The sequence below is a fragment of the Ixodes scapularis genome, unplaced genomic scaffold (genome assembly GCF_016920785.2).
Source record: "Ixodes scapularis isolate PalLabHiFi unplaced genomic scaffold, ASM1692078v2 PGA_scaffold4__175_contigs__length_147842914, whole genome shotgun sequence".
NCBI lineage: Eukaryota > Metazoa > Arthropoda > Arachnida > Ixodida > Ixodidae > Ixodes > Ixodes scapularis.
Window position 1 is genome coordinate 74,972,428 of NW_024609879.1, and position 18,475 is coordinate 74,990,902.

General features: G+C 52.1%; 1 pseudogene; it reads left to right on the top strand.

Moving 5' to 3' along the window:
* Positions 1-1,700: 1,700 nt before the first annotated feature.
* LOC115319402 lies at positions 1,701-2,467 on the top strand (annotated as a pseudogene).
* Positions 2,468-18,475: the final 16,008 nt, after the last annotated feature.

Here is an 18,475-nt window from a genome sequence, read left to right on the forward strand (position 1 = left end):
TACTGCTGCTTTCCTAAACTTGAATTGCATATGTGTAGTTTGTCACACTTGCTGTTCTTGTTTAAAGACACTTCAAATTATTGGGAATAATCTTGAGCGTGAATAGCACATTTAATAAATTCATGGCGAATGCAAGTTTTTCTTGGAGACCTAATCTGGGTCATTTGTCAAATTGCAGCACCCTGCAAAAGCCGCAACATCGGCAACAAGAAGGTAAACACCCTGAGAGCCAAGGTGCGACAGCTTCAAGAGCGTAACAAGAGGCTGCAAAGAAGGCTGCAACGACAACGTCACATGAGGACTGTTGCCGAAGTCGTTGAGAGGGTCCGCGTTCATGTGTCTCCTCCTGTAGCCGCACTCGTTGAAGCCCAGCTTAGAATGAGCAATGTGAGCCGGTTTGGTAAGAGATAGTGCAGCCACAACAAAGCCTTGACTTTAGGCCTCTACTTTCATAGCCCCAAAGGCTATAAGTATTGCAGGCGGCTGCTCAGGCTGACATCAGTAAGGTCACTGCAGCTATGGCTTCAGCGTGTGGCACTGAAGGTTGGATTTTACCCTGTCATTTTCGAGCTGAAAAAGAGGCGGGCCTGCAGCATAGTCTTTGATGAAATGCACATCAAAAACGAGCTTTCATACAACCCCTCATCTGACAGGTTTGAAGGACTTGAAGAACATAGTGGACAGCAAGGCAAAAAGCTGGCAAATAAAGCTGTCGTGTTCATGGCGAAAGGAGTCGGAACACCGTAGAAGCAGCCGCTTGGCTATTCTTTTTTTTTCGCTCACAAAGGCACACCTTAGATGTACTAAAAGATCTCTTTTTCCAGTGCTACAGCGCCCTTGTGGACGCTAACCTGGAACCGGTAGCTGTTGTATGCGATGAAGGGTGCCAGAACGTGTCTCTTTTTCAAGCATCGTAACTACCGAAAAGCCTTACGTAGAGATCAATGGCTAGCCACTTTTTTTTTTCTTTTGGATGTTCCGCACCTTTTGAAGAGGCTCACAAACATGTTATTCGAATACGACTAAAAAGTTGGTGATCACATAGTGAAAAGTGAATACATCAAGGACACTTATGAAAAGGACCGTAAACTTGAGATCCGTTCTATGCCAAAGCTGAAGGAGAAGCATTTTAATTTGACCTTCTCGTCAAAGATGTCGGTGACGCTACCAGCTCAAGTGTTTAGCAATCACTGCGCAGCTGCAATGTACGCCTTTGCTACTTTTCAGTAATTGTCAGCCACAGCTGTTCACACAGCGAGATTCGTTGAAAGAATCGACCGTCTTTATGACAGCCTAAATAGCTCGCAGAAATCTGCAAAGACGCCATGTGCAATGTGTAACGGCTCTATCCATGAGGAGTTTCTGAAAGAGTGCCTTCCGGTTTTTAAAAGCCTGCAACTACTCGGATGTAGAAGAAAGCCGCACTGCATTCGTGGCTTCTGCTTGAGAGTTAGGTCACTGCTGCTGCTCAGCAATCACCTCGCGGTTTATTACGGTTTTTCCCACCTTTTAAACCGCCATTTGACCCAGGACACCCTTGAAAACACTTTTGCTGTTATACGTTCAAAAACAGGTGCCTCTCTCCACTTTCGGTCAATTTCTCCACTAACTCCACTTTCCGTCAATTTCAGGCTGCGTTCACGCACCTTTCGATTAGCAACCTATTCAAGCTGTCGGAAAAATCAAACTGTGCTGACGACATGTCTCTCCTTGCTACGTTCCCCGCAGGCCTTTTGGCACCTTCTCCTCCTCTTGCCTTAGGAAGCACAGTTTTTCTTACCACGGCAGACGATTCGCCTTCAAACTACCCTTTGGCAATAAAAAAGCACAGCATGGTTTATTTTGCTGGGTGGTTGGCATCGAAATTCCTCAAGATTCATTCCTGTGTAGGAACATCCCAGAAATGTGAGCCGAGGACATAAAATGCGTGTTTTTCTGAGGGAAATCAAGTGCTCTTGTATTTGAGTGTCAAAGGCACTGCCGACTCCCACTTTGGAGTCCTCTAAGTTCCCTCTGCTTCTTTCAGATTATTTGTTGAAGCTTGTGAGGAAGTCTTCGAAACATGTAACAACAACCTAATTTCAAAGGAGAACGTAGGGCGAACTCTTTGTGTCCTGTTTCACCAGAAGATTCCAAAGTCTATGACTCTATGTGACGAAAGTGTTTATGATGATTTATTTTCTCTGAGTGCAAGAGTCATTCTGCACTGGTTCGCGCGGAAAAAAGAAGCTGGACTATTTGATACAGTAGCAATGTGTAAAGCTAGGCAGCAAGTGCACAGGCTACGTATGTGAGACCACCCAGAGTACTTTTTAAAGCAGTGCAGGCATGTTCTATTCGAGCCTTTCATTTTCTTCGGTTTCTTGAGGAGTAATGTAGTCTTCTACCTGACTCACATATATAGCGTTTAAAGCTGTGAAGCAACACTGGCTTATGAAGTGCAGCATACCACAGGGCTCCAAAACGGTTTACTCCACTTGGCTTCCTTGACCTGCACCAAACAATCCTTGCGTTGCAGTGTAGCAGAACCAGCAGATGCAAGTTAAGATATTTTCAACATTATGGTACCTTGCCCAAGGAATGTGTAGAAAAGTGTAGTTTTTTTCTGTGTATTACGGTGGTGGCCTCAGTTGTCCTCGGAACACTGTGGAACCTCCGACTTATTAGTGGCTGCCAATAAAGTGTCAATGTCCTCACAACATCCAGCCGATTGTGCAATGTCTTATTATAACAGTGTGCCTTATGTACCGATCTACTTGTTTTCTTCGACCATGACCTTTTCAAGCTAGTTGATACCGATTGTATAATTCTAGTGAGTAATCTGAGTGAATGATTGTAAGTGAATGAAACAAATAAAACGCGACTGTTGAAGCAACGTTGGACTTGCATTAGAGTTACTGTTGTGTATTTCATACGCCCAACACACTCCAGCAATTTGATTCACTCTTTTCTTGTGACATTACATCATTTGCTTTAAGGTTTCTCACATATTTCCAAGGAATCCTGAAGGAACAAAAAGCATAACACTGCGGCTGGAGTTTAACAACAGTGCAAAGACACGATTGTGTGTCGAAATGAAACTACTCTCAAAGCAGGTCGGCTAACAAAGTCGGCTGCAGAAAAAAACATTTCGGACAAAGTATAGGAGCAAGGGCAAATAAGGGCGTAAACGATCCAGTATTCCAGTATAGAGTAAACACAAGGTGTAAACAACCCAAGAAAAAACTCGAGACTGCAGGTAAAAGGAACGACATGTACACTAAAAAGTATCAAACAAAGCTCAAACACGGGGCTATGTTTGAGTCTTTTAGTGTATATGCCGTTCATTTACCTGTGGTCTCTGGAATTATTTTTGTTTAGTTTTCGCGCCAAACCGCACGCACGCATGACGTCACGTTTTTTCCAGAAGTGTCGTCATTTCCTGTTGATTTTTTGTTCCGCCGGAAGTGTCCCCACGACTCCTAGATGGCGCTAAAGCAGCCCCATGGGCCGTCATTTTTTTGACATGTGGGCTTCTATGGAAGCTTCGCTACCCATGTACATATACCTTGTAACTACACTGAATGTTCTCCGGGCTCACCGTAGTTGAACGCTAAGGTTTGCAGATATTTTGTCTTTATTTCATTTGTCTGTTGTCGCTGTATCTCGACCCAATGAAAGACGCCAGCTACTTATCACGTATCAAATGTGGGCATTTCGTTATCGCAAAGGAAACTCGTGAATCAAGTTAAGTCGTTTGTCTGAGTTGTGACGGAAATACACGAGTCGCATAGCAGACGACAGCGCGAGCGGCCGCCAGCGCGCATAGCAGACGACAGACGGGGGTTAACAGTCAAAGCGAGAGCAGCGACAGGATTTCTACACGCATGCGCAAAACTTCACAACGGCACCGCAGGGAGGCGCCTCATGTAGCGGCGACACGCGGAGGCGCGTTCACGCTCATATTGTTTCCGGTAGTACCCAGCGAAAGGTATTGCTAGGCTGAAGGAATGAGAGACAGAGCCCTTTCGAAGGCTACTATTTTTTAGCTGCGTGTCTTTGAAACCAGGTTCACAGGTTTGCTTGGAGAGCGGCTATTTTTTTTCCGCTTCCTTCACCATGAAAGGAAAAACATCATCAACGGATTCGCCATGGACGCGCTGTTCTGTTTCTCAGCAGCAAGCACGGCAAAAGGAGCGTGACCGCGCTTACACTGCGCCACTGAAAACTCTAAAAAAAAGGGTATCACCTTACACCCTTTTGTCCCATATAATACACCCCAAAACTCAATTTCGACGTACAGCGCCCTATAGTCGAACAGGCGGCACAAACGTTTACCAGGGGCTTGATAACGATGCGATATAACTTATTAAATTGCTAAAGTACGTATGAAAGCCCAAAGAAAGAAAACACGGAGCTTTTGCAGTACGGCTCAGAAAACTCCGATAATCTTTTCAGTAGTCAATAACACGTACATTAGCTATCTTAATAAGTTGTACCACACGGCTATCAAGCCCATCGTAAACTTTGGGGGTGCCTGTTTGATTATGGGCCACTGTACGTCGAATTGAAGTTTTGGGTGTATTATATGGGACAAGCGGTGTAATAATACACCTTTTTTTCTGAGAGTGAAGCGCCAACCGGGCGCTTACTGAAGCGCTAACCGAGAACTGCTCCAGCGCTAACCGAACGCCTACAGAAGCGCTAAACGAGTGCCATTGAAGCCCAAACTGAGCACCTACTGAAGCGCTAACCGAGCGCCTACTGGAGCGCTAACCGAGCGCCACTGAAGCGCAAACCGAGCGCCAACTGAAGTTCTGACTGAGAGCCTACTGAAGCGCTAACCGAGCGCCTAATGAAGCGCTGACCGAGTGCCATTGAGGCGCTAACCGAGCACCGCGCTAACCGAACGCCTACTGAAGCGCTAACCGAGCGCCTACTGAAGCGCTAACCGAGCGCTTAATGAAGCGCTAACCGAGCGTTTACTGAAGCGGTAAATGAGCGCCTCTTGAAGCGCTAACCTAGCGCCTACTGAAGCACTGACCGAGCGCCACTGAAGCGCTAACCGAGCGTCTACTGAAACGCTAATTGAGCGCCTATTGAAGCGCTAACCGAGCGCCACTGAAGCGCTGACCGAGCGTCTACTGAAGCGCTAATTGAGCGCCTATTGAAGCGCTAACCGAGTGCCACTGAAGCGCTAACCGAGCGCCTACTGAAGCGCTAATTTCGCGCCCACTGGAGCGCTGACCGGGCCCCTACTGAAGCGCTAACCGAGCGCCACTGAAGCGCTAACCGAGCGCCTACTGAAGCGCTATCCGAGCGCCACTCAAGCGCTAACCGAGCGGCACTGAAGCGCTAACCGAGCGCCACTGAAGCGCTAACCGAGCGCCTACTGAAGCACTAAGCAAGCGCTGCTCAAGCGCTAACCGAGCGCCACTGAAGCGCTAACAGAGTGCCACTGAAGTGCTAATTGAGCGCCTATTGAAGCGCTAACCGAGCGCCTACTGAAGCGCTAACCAAGCACCACTGAAGCGCTAACCGAGCGTCTACTGAAGCGCGAATTGAGCGCCTAATGAAGCGCTAACCGAGCGGCACTGAAGCGGTAATTGAGCGCCTACTGAAGCGCTAACTGAGCGCCTACTGAAGCACTGACCGAGCGCCAGTAAAGCGCTAACCGAGCGCCTACTGAAGCGCTAATTGAGCGCCAATTGAAGCGCTAACCGAGCGCCACTGAAGCGCTAACCGAGCGCCTACTGAAGCGCTAATTGAGCCCCTATTGAAGCGCTAACCGAGCGCCACTGAAGCGCTAACCGAGCGCCTACTGAAGCTCTAATTGCGCGCCCACGGGAGCGCTAATTGAGCGCCACTGAAGCGCTAACCGAGCGCCTACTGAAGAACTAAGCGAGCGCTGCTCAAGCGCTAACCGAGCGCCACTGAAGTGCTAACTGAGTGCGACTGAAGTGCTAATTGAGCGCCTATTGAAGCGCTAACCCAGGGTTTACTGAAGCGCTAACCGAGCGCCACTGAAGCGCCAACCGAGCGCCTACTGAAGCGCTAATTGACCGCCTAATGAAGCGCCAAAAAAGCGCCACTTAAGCGCTAATTGCGATAACCGTGCGCCTACTGAAGCGCTAACAGAGCACCTACTGAAGCGCTAACTGAGTGCCTACTGAAGCGCTAACCGAGCGCCTACTGAAGCACTGACCGAGCGCCACTGAAGCGCTAACCGAGCGCCTCGTAAAGCGCTAACCGAGCGCCACTGAAGCGCTAATCGAGCGCCCACTGAAGCGCTAAGCGAGCGCTGCTGAAGCGCTAACCGAGCGGCACTGAAGCGCTAACTGAGTGCCACTGAAGTGCTAATTGAGCGCCTATTGAAGCGTTAACCGAGCGCCTATTGAAGCGGCAATTGAGCGCCCACTGAAGCGCTAACCGAGCGCCTACTGAAGCACTGATCGAGCGCCCCTGAAGCGCTAACGGAGCGCCTACTAAAGTGCTAATTGAGCGCCTATTAAACCGCTAACCGAGCGCATACTGAAGCACTGACCGAGCGCCTACTGAAGCGCTAATCGAGCGCCTACTGAAGGGCTAACCAAGTGCCACTGAAGCGCTAATTGAGCGCCTACTGAAGCGCTAACCGAGCGCCTACTGAAGCCCTAACCGAGCACCTACTGAACCGCTAATTGAGCGCCTATTGAAGCGCTAACCGAGCGCCTACTGAAGCAATGACCGAGCGCCTACTGAAAAACTAACCGAGCACCACTGAAGCGCTCACAAAGCGTTTACTGAAGCGCTAATTGAGCGCCTATTGAAGCGCTAACCGAGCGCCTACGGAAGCACTGACCGAGCGCCACTAAAGCGCTGACCGAGCGTCTACTGAAGCGCTAATTGAGCGCCTATTGAAGCGCTAAGCGAGCGCTGCTGAAGCGCTAACCGAGCGCCAACTGAAGCGCTAATTGTGCGCCCACTTGAGCGCTGACCGGGCCCCTACTGAAGCACTAACCGAGCGTCAGTGAAGCGCTAATCGAGCGCCTACTGAAGCGCTAACCGAGCGTCACTGAAGCGCTAACCGAGCGCCACTGAAGCGCTACCCGAGCGCCTACTGAAGCGCTAAGCAAGCGCTGCTCAAGCGCTAACCGAGCTCCACTGAAGCGCTAACTGAGTGCCACTGAAGTGCTAATTGAGCGCCTATTGAAGCGCTAACCGAGCGCCTACTGAAGCGCTAACCAAGCACCACTGAAGCGCTAACCGAGCGTCTACTGAAGCGCGAACTGAGCGCCTAATGTAGCGCTAACCGAGCGCCACTGAAGCGGTAATTGAGCGAATACTGAAGCACTAACCGAGCGCCTACTGAAGCACTGACCGAGCGCCAGTAAAGCGCTAACCGAGCGCCTACTGAAGCGCTAATTGAGCGCCAATTGAAGCGCTAACCAAGCGCCACTGAAGCGCTAACCGAGCGCCTACTGAAGCGCTAATTGAGCGCCTATTGAAGCGCTAACCGAGCGCCACTGAAGCGCTAACCGAGCGCCTACTGAAGCTCTAATTGCGCGCACACTGGAGCGCTAATTGAGCGCCACTGAAGCGCTAACCGAGCGCCTACTGAAGCAATGACCGAGCGCCTACTGAAAAACTAACCGAGCACCACTGAAGCGCTCACAAAGCGTTTACTGAAGCGCTAATTGAGCGCCTATTGAAGCGCTAACCGAGCGCCTACTGAAGCACTGACCGAGCGCCACTAAAGCGCTGACCGAGCGTCTACTGAAGCGCTAATTGAGCGCCTATTGAAGCGCTAAGCGAGCGCTGCTGAAGCGCTAACCGAGCGCCAACTGAAGCGCTAATTGCGCGCCCACTTGAGCGCTGACCGGGCCCCTACTGAAGCGCTAACCGAGCGTCAGTGAAGCGCTAATCGAGCGCCTACTGAAGCGCTAACCGAGCGCCACTGAAGCGCTAACCGAGCGCCACTGAAGCGCTAACCGAGCGCCTACTGCAGCGCTAAGCAAGCGCTGCTCAAGCGCTAACCGAGCTCCACTGAAGCGCTAACTGAGTGCCACTGAAGTGCTAATTGAGCGCCTATTGAAGCGCTAACCGAGCGCCTACTGAAGCGCTAACCAAGCACCACTGAAGCGCTAACCGAGCGTCTACTGAAGCGCGAACTGAGCGCCTAATGTAGCGCTAACCGAGCGCCACTGAAGCGGTAATTGAGCGCCTACTGAAGCACTAACCGAGCGCCTACTGAAGCACTGACCGAGCGCCAGTAAAGCGCTAACCGAGCGCCTACTGAAGCGCTAATTGAGCGCCAATTGAAGCGCTAACCGAGCGCCACTGAAGCGCTAACCGAGCGCCTACTGAAGCGCTAATTGAGCGCCTATTGAAGCGCTAATTGAGCGCCACTGAAGCGCTAACCGAGCGCCTACTGAAGAACTAAGCGAGCGCTGCTCATGCGCTAACCGAGCGCCACTGAAGCGCTGAGTACCACTGAAGTGCTAATTGAGCGCCTATTGAAGCGCTAACCCAGCGTTTAGTGAAGCGCTAACCGAGCGCAACTGAAGCGCCAACCGAGCGCCTATTGAAGCGCTAATTGACCGCCTAATGAAGCGCCAAAAAAGCGCCACTTAAGCGCTAATTGCGATAACCGAGCGCTACTGAAGCACTAACTGAGCGCCTACTGAAGCGCTAATTGAGCGCCTACTGAAGTGCTAACAGAGCACCTACTGAAGCGCTAACTGAGTGCCTACTGAAGCGCTAACCGAGCGCCTACTGAAGCACTGACCGAGCGCCACTAAAGCGCTAACCGAGCGCCTACTAAAGCGCTAACCGAGCGCCACTGAAGCGCAAATCGAGCGCCTACTGAAGCGCTAAGCGAGCGCTGCTGAAGTGCTAACCGAGCGGCACTGAAGCGCTAACTGAGTGCCACTGAAGTGCTAATTGAGCGCCTATTGAAGCGTTAACCGAGCGCCTATTGAAGCGGCAATTGAGCGCCCACTGAAGCGCTAACCGAGCGCCTACTGAAGCACTGATCGAGCGCCCCTGAAGCGCTAACGGAGCGCCCACTAAAGTGCTAATTGAGCGCCTATTAAAGCGCTAACCGAGCGCCTACTGAAGCACTGACCGAGCGCCACTAAAGCGCTGACCGAGCGTCTACTGAAGCGCTAATTGAGCGCCTATTGAAGCGCTAACCGAGCGCCGCTGAAGCGCTAACCGAGCGCCAACTGAGGCGCTAATTGCGCGCCCACCGGAGTGCTGACCGGGCCCCTACTGAAGCGCTAACCGAGCGCCTACTGAAGCGATAACCGAGCGCAACTGAAGCGCTAATCGAGCGCCACTGAAGCGCTAACCGAGCGCCTACTGAAGCATTAAGCAAGCGCTGCTCAAGCGCTAACCGAGCGCTACTGAAGCGCTAACTGAGTGCCACTGAAGTGCTAATTGACCACCTATTGAAGCGCTAACCGAGCGCCTATTGAAGCGGTAATTGAGCGCCCACTGAAGCGCTAACCGAGCGCCTACTGAAGCACTGATCGAGGGCGCCAGAAGCGCTAACGGAGCGCCTACTAAAGTGCAAATTGAGCGCCTATTAAAGCGCTAACCGAGCGCCTACTGAAGCACTAACCGAGCGCCTACTGAAGCGCTAACCGAGCGCCTACTGAAGGGCTAACCAAGTGCCACGGAAGCGCTAATTGAGCGCCTACTGAAGCGCTAACCGAGCGCCTTCTGAAGCTCTAATTGAGCGCCTATTGAAGGGCTAACCGAACGCCACTGAAGCGCTAACCGAGCGCCTACTGAAGCGCTAATTGAGCGCCTACTGAAGCGCTAACCGAGCGCCACTGAAGCGCTAACCGAGCGCATACTGAAGCACTAAGCGAGCGCTGCTGAAGCGCTAACCGAGCGCCACTGAAGCGCTAACTGAGTGCCACTGAAGTGCTAATAGAGCGCCTAATGAAGCGCTAACCTCGCGCCTACTGAAGCGCTTACCGAGCACCACTGAAGCGCCAACCGAGCGCCTACTGAAGCGCTAATTGACCGCCTAATGAAGCGCCACTTAAGCGCTAATTGCGATAACCGAGCGCCTACTGAAGCACTAACCGAGCGCCTACTGAAGCGCTAATTGAGCGCCTACTGAAGCGCTAACAGAGCACCTACTGAAGCGCTAACCAAGCGCCTACTGAAGCGCTAACTGAGTGCCTACTGAAGCGCTAACCGAGCGCCCACTGAAGCACTGACCGAGCGCCACTGAAGCGCTAACCGAGCGCCTACTGAAGCGCTAATTGAGCGCCTATTGAAGCACTAACCGAGCGCCTACTGAAGCGCTGACCGAGCGCCTACTGAAGCGCTAGCCGAGCGCCTACTGAAGCCTTAACCGAGCGCCCACTGAAGCACTGACCGAGCGCCACTGAAGCGCTAACCGAGCGCCTACTGAAGCGCTAATTGAGCGCCTATTGAAGCGCTAACCGAGCGCCTACTGAAGCACTGACCGAGCGCCTACGGAAGCGCTATCCGAGCGCCTACTGAAGCGCCTACCGAGCTCCACAGAAGCGCTAATTGAGTGCCTACTGAAGCGCTAACCGAGCGCCCACTGAAACGCTAACCAAGCGCCTTCTGAAGCGCTAAATGAGCGCCCACTGAAGCGCTAACCAAGCGCCTACTGAACGCTAACCGAGCGCCACTAAAGCGCTAACCGAGCGCCTACTAAAGCGCTCACCGAGCGCCTACTAAAGCGCTAACTGAGCGCCACTGAAGCGCTAATCGAGCGCCTACTGAAGCGCTAAGCGAGCGCTGCTGAAGGGCTAACCGAGCGCCACTGAAGCGCTAACTGAGTGCCACTGAAGTTCTAATTGAGCGCCTATTGAAGCGTTAACCGAGCGCCTAATGAAGCGGTAATTGAGCGCCCACTGAAGCGCTAACCGAGCGCTTACTGAAGCACTGATCGAGCGCCTACTGAAGCGCTAACCGAGCGCCTACTGAAGGGCTAACCAAGTGCCACTGAAGCGCTAATTGAGCGCCTACTGAAGCGCTAACCGAGCGTCTACTGAAGCGCTAACCGTGCACCTACTGAACCGCTAATTGAGCGACTATTGAAGCGCTAACCGAGCGCCTACTGAAGCACTGACCGAGCGCCTACTGAAACACTAACCGAGCGCCACTGAAGCGCTCACCGAGCGTTTACTGAAGCGCTAATTGAGCGCCTATTGAAGCGCTAACCGAGCGCCTACTGAAGCACTGACCGAGCGCCACTGAAGCGCTAACCGAGCGCCTACTGAAGCACTGATCGAGCGCCCCTGAAGCGCTAACGGAGCGCCCCTGAAGCGCTAACGGAGCGCCTACTAAAGTGCTAATTGAGCGCCTATTAAAGCGCTAACCGAGCGCCTACTGAAGGGCTAACCAAGTGCCACTGAAGCGCTAATTGAGCGCCTACCGAAGCGCTAACCGAGCGCCTTCTGAAGCTCTAATTGAGCGCCTATTGAAGCGCTAACTGAACGCCACTGAAGCGCTAACCGAGCGCCTACTGAAGCGCAGATTGAGCGCCTACTGAAGCGCTAACCGAGCGCCACTCAAGCGCTAACCGAGCGGATACTGAAGCACTAAGCGAGCGCTGCTGAAGCGCTAACCGAGCGCCACTGAAGCGCTAACTGAGTGCCACTGAAGTGCTAATTGAGCGCCTATTGAAGCGCTAACCCAGCGCCTACTGAAGCGCTAACCGAGCGCCACTGAAGCGCCAACCGAGCGCCTAAAAAACGCTAGTTGACCGGCTAATGAAGCGCCACTTAAGCGCTAATTGCGATAACCTAGCGCCTACTGAAGCACTAACCGAGCGCCTACTGAAGCGCTAATTGAGCGCCTACTGAAGCGCTAACAGAGCACCTACTGAAGCGCTAACCAAGCGCCTACTGAAGCGCTAACTGAGTGCCTACTGAAGCGCTAACCGAGCGCCCACTGAAGCACTGACCGAGCGCCACTGAAGCGCTAACCGAGCGCTTACTGAAGCGCTAATTGAGCGCCTATTGAAGCGCTAACCGAGCGCCTCCTGAAGCGCTGACCGAGCGCCTACTGAAGCGCTAACCGAGCGCCTACTGAAGCGCTAACTGAGCGCCCACTGAAGCACTGACCGAGCACCACTGAAGCGCTAACCGAGCGCCTACTGAAGCGCTAATTGAGCGCCTATTAAAGCGCTAACCGAGCGCCTACTGAAGCACTGACCGAGCGCCTACGGAAGCGCTATCCGAGCGCCTGCTGAAGCGCCTACCGAGCGCCACAGAAGCGCTAATTGAGTGCCTACTGAAGCGCTAACCGAGCGCCCACTGAAACGCTAACCAAGCGCCTACTGAAGCGCTAAATGAGCGCCTACTGAAGCGCTAACCAAGCACCTACTGAAGCACTGACCGAGCGCCACTGAAGCGCTCACCGAGCGCGTACTGAATCGCTAATTGTGCGCCTATGGATGCGCTAACCGAGCGCCTACTGAAGCACTGACTGAGCGCCTACTGAAGCGCTATCCGAGCACCTACTGAACGCTAACCGAGCGCCACTAAAGCGCTAACCGAGCACCTATTGAAGCGCTGATTGAGCGCCTACTGAAGCGCTAACCTAGCTCCTACTAAAGCACTGACCGAGCGTCACTGAAGCGCTAACTGAGTGCCTACTCAAGCACTGACCGAGCGCCACTGAAGCGCTAACCGACGGCCTACTGAAGCTCTAATTGATTATCTACTGAAGCTCGGACCGAGCCTCTACTGAAGCGCCAACCGAGCGCCACTGAAGCGGTAACCGAGCGCCTACTGAAACACTTGCCGAGCGCCACTGAAGCGCTAACCGCACGCCTATTGAAGCGCTAATTGAGCGCCTATTCAAGCGCTAACCGAACGCCACTGAAGCGCTAACCCAGCGCCTACTGAAGCGCTAATCGTGCGCCTGCTGAAGCGCTAAGTAAGCGCCTACTGAAGCACTGACCGAGCGCCACTAAAGCGCTAACCGAGCGCCTACTAAAGCGCTAACCGAGCGCCACTGAAGCGCTAATCGAGCGCCTACTGAAGCGCTAAGCGAGCGCTGCTGAAGGGCTAACCGAGCGCCACTGAAGCGCTAACTGAGTGCCACTGAAGTTCTAATTGAGCGCCTATTGAAGCGTTAACCGAGCGCCTAATGAAGCGGTAATTGAGCGCCCACTGAAGCGCTAACCGAGCGCCTACTGAAGCACTGATCGAGCGCCTACTGAAGCACTCACCGAGCGCCTACTGAAACACTAACCGAGCGCCACTGAAGCGCTCACCGAGCGTTTACTGAAGCGCTAATTGAGCGCCTATTGAGGCGCTAACCGAGCGCCTACTGAAGCACTGACCGAGCACCACTGAAGCGCTAACCGAGCGCCTACTAAAGCGCTAACCGAGCGCCACTGAAGCGCTCACCGAGCGTCTACTGAAGCGCTAACCAAGCGCCACTGAAGCGCTAATGGAGCGCCACTGAAGCGCTAACTGAGTGCCACTGAAGTTCTAATTGAGCGCCTATTGAAGCGTTAACCGAGCGCCTAATGAAGCGGTAATTGAGCGCCCACTGAAGCGCTAACCGAGCGCTTACTGAAGCACTGATCGAGCGCCTACTGAAGCGCTAACCGAGCGCCTACTGAAGGGCTAACCAAGTGCCACTGAAGCGCTAATTGAGCGCCTACTGAAGCGCTAACCGAGCGTCTACTGAAGCGCTAACCGTGCACCTACTGAACCGCTAATTGAGCGACTATTGAAGCGCTAACCGAGCGCCTACTGAAGCACTGACCGAGCGCCTACTGAAACACTAACCGAGCGCCACTGAAGCGCTCACCGAGCGTTTACTGAAGCGCTAATTGAGCGCCTATTGAAGCGCTAACCGAGCGCCTACTGAAGCACTGACCGAGCGCCACTGAAGCGCTAACCGAGCGCCTACTGAAGCACTGATCGAGCGCCCCTGAAGCGCTAACGGAGCGCCTACTAAAGTGCTAATTGAGCGCCTATTAAAGCGCTAACCGAGCGCCTACTGAAGGGCTAACCAAGTGCCACTGAAGCGCTAATTGAGCGCCTACCGAAGCGCTAACCGAGCGCCTTCTGAAGCTCTAATTGAGCGCCTATTGAAGCGCTAACTGAACGCCACTGAAGCGCTAACCGAGCGCCTACTGAAGCGCAGATTGAGCGCCTACTGAAGCGCTAACCGAGCGCCACTCAAGCGCTAACCGAGCGGATACTGAAGCACTAAGCGAGCGCTGCTGAAGCGCTAACCGAGCGCCACTGAAGCGCTAACTGAGTGCCACTGAAGTGCTAATTGAGCGCCTATTGAAGCGCTAACCCAGCGCCTACTGAAGCGCTAACCGAGCGCCACTGAAGCGCCAACCGAGCGCCTAAAAAACGCTAATTGACCGGCTAATGAAGCGCCACTTAAGCGCTAATTGCGATAACCTAGCGCCTACTGAAGCACTAACCGAGCGCCTACTGAAGCGCTAATTGAGCGCCTACTGAAGCGCTAACAGAGCACCTACTGAAGCGCTAACCAAGCGCCTACTGAAGCGCTAACTGAGTGCCTACTGAAGCGCTAACCGAGCGCCCACTGAAGCACTGACCGAGCGCCACTGAAGCGCTAACCGAGCGCTTACTGAAGCGCTAATTGAGCGCCTATTGAAGCGCTAACCGAGCGCCTCCTGAAGCGCTGACCGAGCGCCTACTGAAGCGCTAACCGAGCGCCTACTGAAGCGCTAACTGAGCGCCCACTGAAGCACTGACCGAGCACCACTGAAGCGCTAACCGAGCGCCTACTGAAGCGCTAATTGAGCGCCTATTAAAGCGCTAACCGAGCGCCTACTGAAGCACTGACCGAGCGCCTACGGAAGCGCTATCCGAGCGCCTGCTGAAGCGCCTACCGAGCGCCACAGAAGCGCTAATTGAGTGCCTACTGAAGCGCTAACCGAGCGCCCACTGAAACGCTAACCAAGCGCCTACTGAAGCGCTAAATGAGCGCCTACTGAAGCGCTAACCAAGCACCTACTGAAGCACTGACCGAGCGCCACTGAAGCGCTCACCGAGCGCGTACTGAATCGCTAATTGTGTGCCTATGGATGCGCTAACCGAGCGCCTACTGAAGCACTGACTGAGCGCCTACTGAAGCGCTATCCGAGCGCCTACTGAACGCTAACCGAGCGCCACTAAAGCGCTAACCGAGCACCTATTGAAGCGCTGATTGAGCGCCTACTGAAGCGCTAACCTAGCTCCTACTAAAGCACTGACCGAGCGTCACTGAAGCGCTAACTGAGTGCCTACTCAAGCACTGACCGAGCGCCACTGAAGCGCTAACCGACGGCCTACTGAAGCTCTAATTGATTATCTACTGAAGCTCGGACCGAGCCTCTACTGAAGCGCCAACCGAGCGCCACTGAAGCGGTAACCGAGCGCCTACTGAAACACTTGCCGAGCGCCACTGAAGCGCTAACCGCACGCCTATTGAAGCGCTAATTGAGCGCCTATTCAAGCGCTAACCGAACGCCACTGAAGCGCTAACCCAGCGCCTACTGAAGCGCTAATCGTGCGCCTGCTGAAGCGCTAAGTAAGCGCCTACTGAAGCACTGACCGAGCGCCACTAAAGCGCTAACCGAGCGCCTACTAAAGCGCTAACCGAGCGCCACTGAAGCGCTAATCGAGCGCCTACTGAAGCGCTAAGCGAGCGCTGCTGAAGGGCTAACCGAGCGCCACTGAAGCGCTAACTGAGTGCCACTGAAGTTCTAATTGAGCGCCTATTGAAGCGTTAACCGAGCGCCTAATGAAGCGGTAATTGAGCGCCCACTGAAGCGCTAACCGAGCGCCTACTGAAGCACTGATCGAGCGCCTACTGAAGCGCTAACCGAGCGCCTACTGAAGGGCTAACCAAGTGCCACTGAAGCGCTAATTGAGCGCCTACTGAAGCGCTAACCAAGCGCCTACTGAAGCGCTAACCGAGCACCTACTGAACCGCTAATTGAGCGACTATTGAAGCGCTAACCGAGCGCCTACTGAAGCACTCACCGAGCGCCTACTGAAACACTAACCGAGCGCCACTGAAGCGCTCACCGAGCGTTTACTGAAGCGCTAATTGAGCGCCTATTGAGGCGCTAACCGAGCGCCTACTGAAGCACTGACCGAGCACCACTGAAGCGCTAACCGAGCGCCTACTAAAGCGCTAACCGAGCGCCACTGAAGCGCTCACCGAGCGTCTACTGAAGCGCTAACCAAGCGCCACTGAAGCGCTAATGGAGCGCCACTGAAGCGCTAACCGAGCGCCTACTGAAGGGTGATTCCACGTCAATTCATGCAATGATGGTCCGGGTCATATTTTAGATATTTTTGTTAAAAAGATATATGAAAGCCATGTTTTTGGGAGGAACATTCATCTATATATGAACGCCGTAACTATTGTTTTCGCTGAGATATAAAATAGAGAAGCTTGAGGCATGGAAATTGAGAAGATTTCACAATGCTACTTTGCACAATCGTCATTTCCTTATCGAAGCTTTCACGGCACCATAACATTTTTATTAGGTTTTACTAAGGTTATACAACACATACATAAAAAATTAAAAATATCCATAAAATATTTCAATGCAAACAAAAATATCAAACATGGCACAAAAACGCGTTTTAGAGACATATTCACCATTTTTTTGCAAATAAACCATTTTTCATAATACTTCACAAAACATATCAAAATGCGCGTATTTAAATGTTCTTTATGAATATATAAAGATAATATGCCCCCCCTTAAACATATTTTTGTTATCAACTCGGAAATTCGGCTGATTTCTCAAAATGTGGCAAGATTGGGCGTCGATATTTAAAAAACTCCATCTTTTAGTTTTTTTAAACTCCCCTTGGCACTTTGCAGTGACTTGAACTAACCTGTGATGGCAAAAGATTGAGTAACATATGACCTCCAAGCGGGACAAGCTACGACAAACCTTCACTCGGAGCGAGCCGACGTCTTCGTCATAGCGGCTTTGCCGCACAGCACCAAACGTTTTGAGCGTTAGTTATGGCATGTATTTTATATTATTAAAATTCTTTTTTTTCATAAGGGCTGAGTATTAGTGACGCGAAAATGGACTTTGAGCTGGAATACCATTAATTAGCTTACAATTCACAGGAACAAAACGGCCCCACTGTGCGAATTCGTTTACTATGCGTAGATAAGCTTAAAACTCTCAGTTATTCGAGTGGCCATGTATACATCCGGCCTCTCGGCATATGATGACTTCCACAGATGAGAAGCCTGGATTCCTCTCACAGGTTTTATGGTGGTCCACTCTGCTTGCTTTACCGCACGAAACTCTCGAACCCGTTCCACAGACAGGTGGAACATGCAGACATTTGTTACTTTTTACGTAGCACTTCCACAAAGTCTTTAGCGGTGGCAATCGTTGAGTTGAGCGAAGGTCTCAACTTGGTGAGCGTTGGTTCTTCCACCTACTTCATCACAAGCGCTTTCTCCGTGTCCAGTGGCTGAAAAGATCCGTCTTGCCGAAGAGTGCGGCTTCCGAGACAATTCGTGGAATTGGAAGCGATTCTTGAAATATGCCGCCGCTCCGTCTGATACAAAAATTATTTAAAAAAAGACTGGGAAATGAACATTAACATACTCTTTTATGGCCTATGTGGCTAGAAGAGCGTGAGCTGTGTCATGTGTCGTGTACCATCGGTGACCACGGCAAAGCTTTGCGTGCCTTGCGTGGACGTACCGCACTTGTGGAGAGAGACACTTGAGTTTTTTTCAATGAAAACTCTGCACTTCGGTTGGAAAGAGTACTGTCTAATTTTCCGCAAAATCGAAGTGGAACATCACTGCCTTGGGTGGTAAGGCGGTTCTTGTGTCATGTATCAGGCTTCGTTCAAGGTCAAGGATGTAAGAATGCCTCATATACTTTTCGCTCTCCTATTGCCGCAGGAAGGCAGAAGTGTCCTTAACCTTTTTGACGAGTTCGCCAGCGTCCCATAACGCGAAACAGATCTCTTCGTCTTCGTCGAGATGAAGCGACTGCAGCGAGATGCTCTGCGTTTTTGCGCACTTTTCGCAACGGCGCAGAAAGCAATCGTTCCGTGGAGCGCAGAAGAAGTAGATGCGCTTGAGGTCGTCTTCAGTAAATGTCTTCTTTCGGGCATTTGTTATTGCCGTTAAAAGCAACTGAAAATTGACGCAATATATGCATGCGCACACCTCGTGCTCGGGACTTTTTTTTTACCCATTTTGGTCGTAGGGAATAAAATTTGGAGATGCCTAGTTCGGGTTGGGGATGGTCCTTCCTAAACAGCTGGTAAGTTTCCTTAATAGAGCGGGTCATAAACCTTTTTACGACTTTGAACATGTCGTTGATCATGGCTTTGACGGCGTCCTTTTTGTCGGGGCTTTGAACGGAGCATGCGAGGTCGTCGCGTGTGTAGTACTCAATTGCAACCCCCACGTCTTCGGCATTCGCCTTTTTCCCCATGTAGGGATCAGGGGTTGTCCAAACACCACCTTTGCGCTTCAG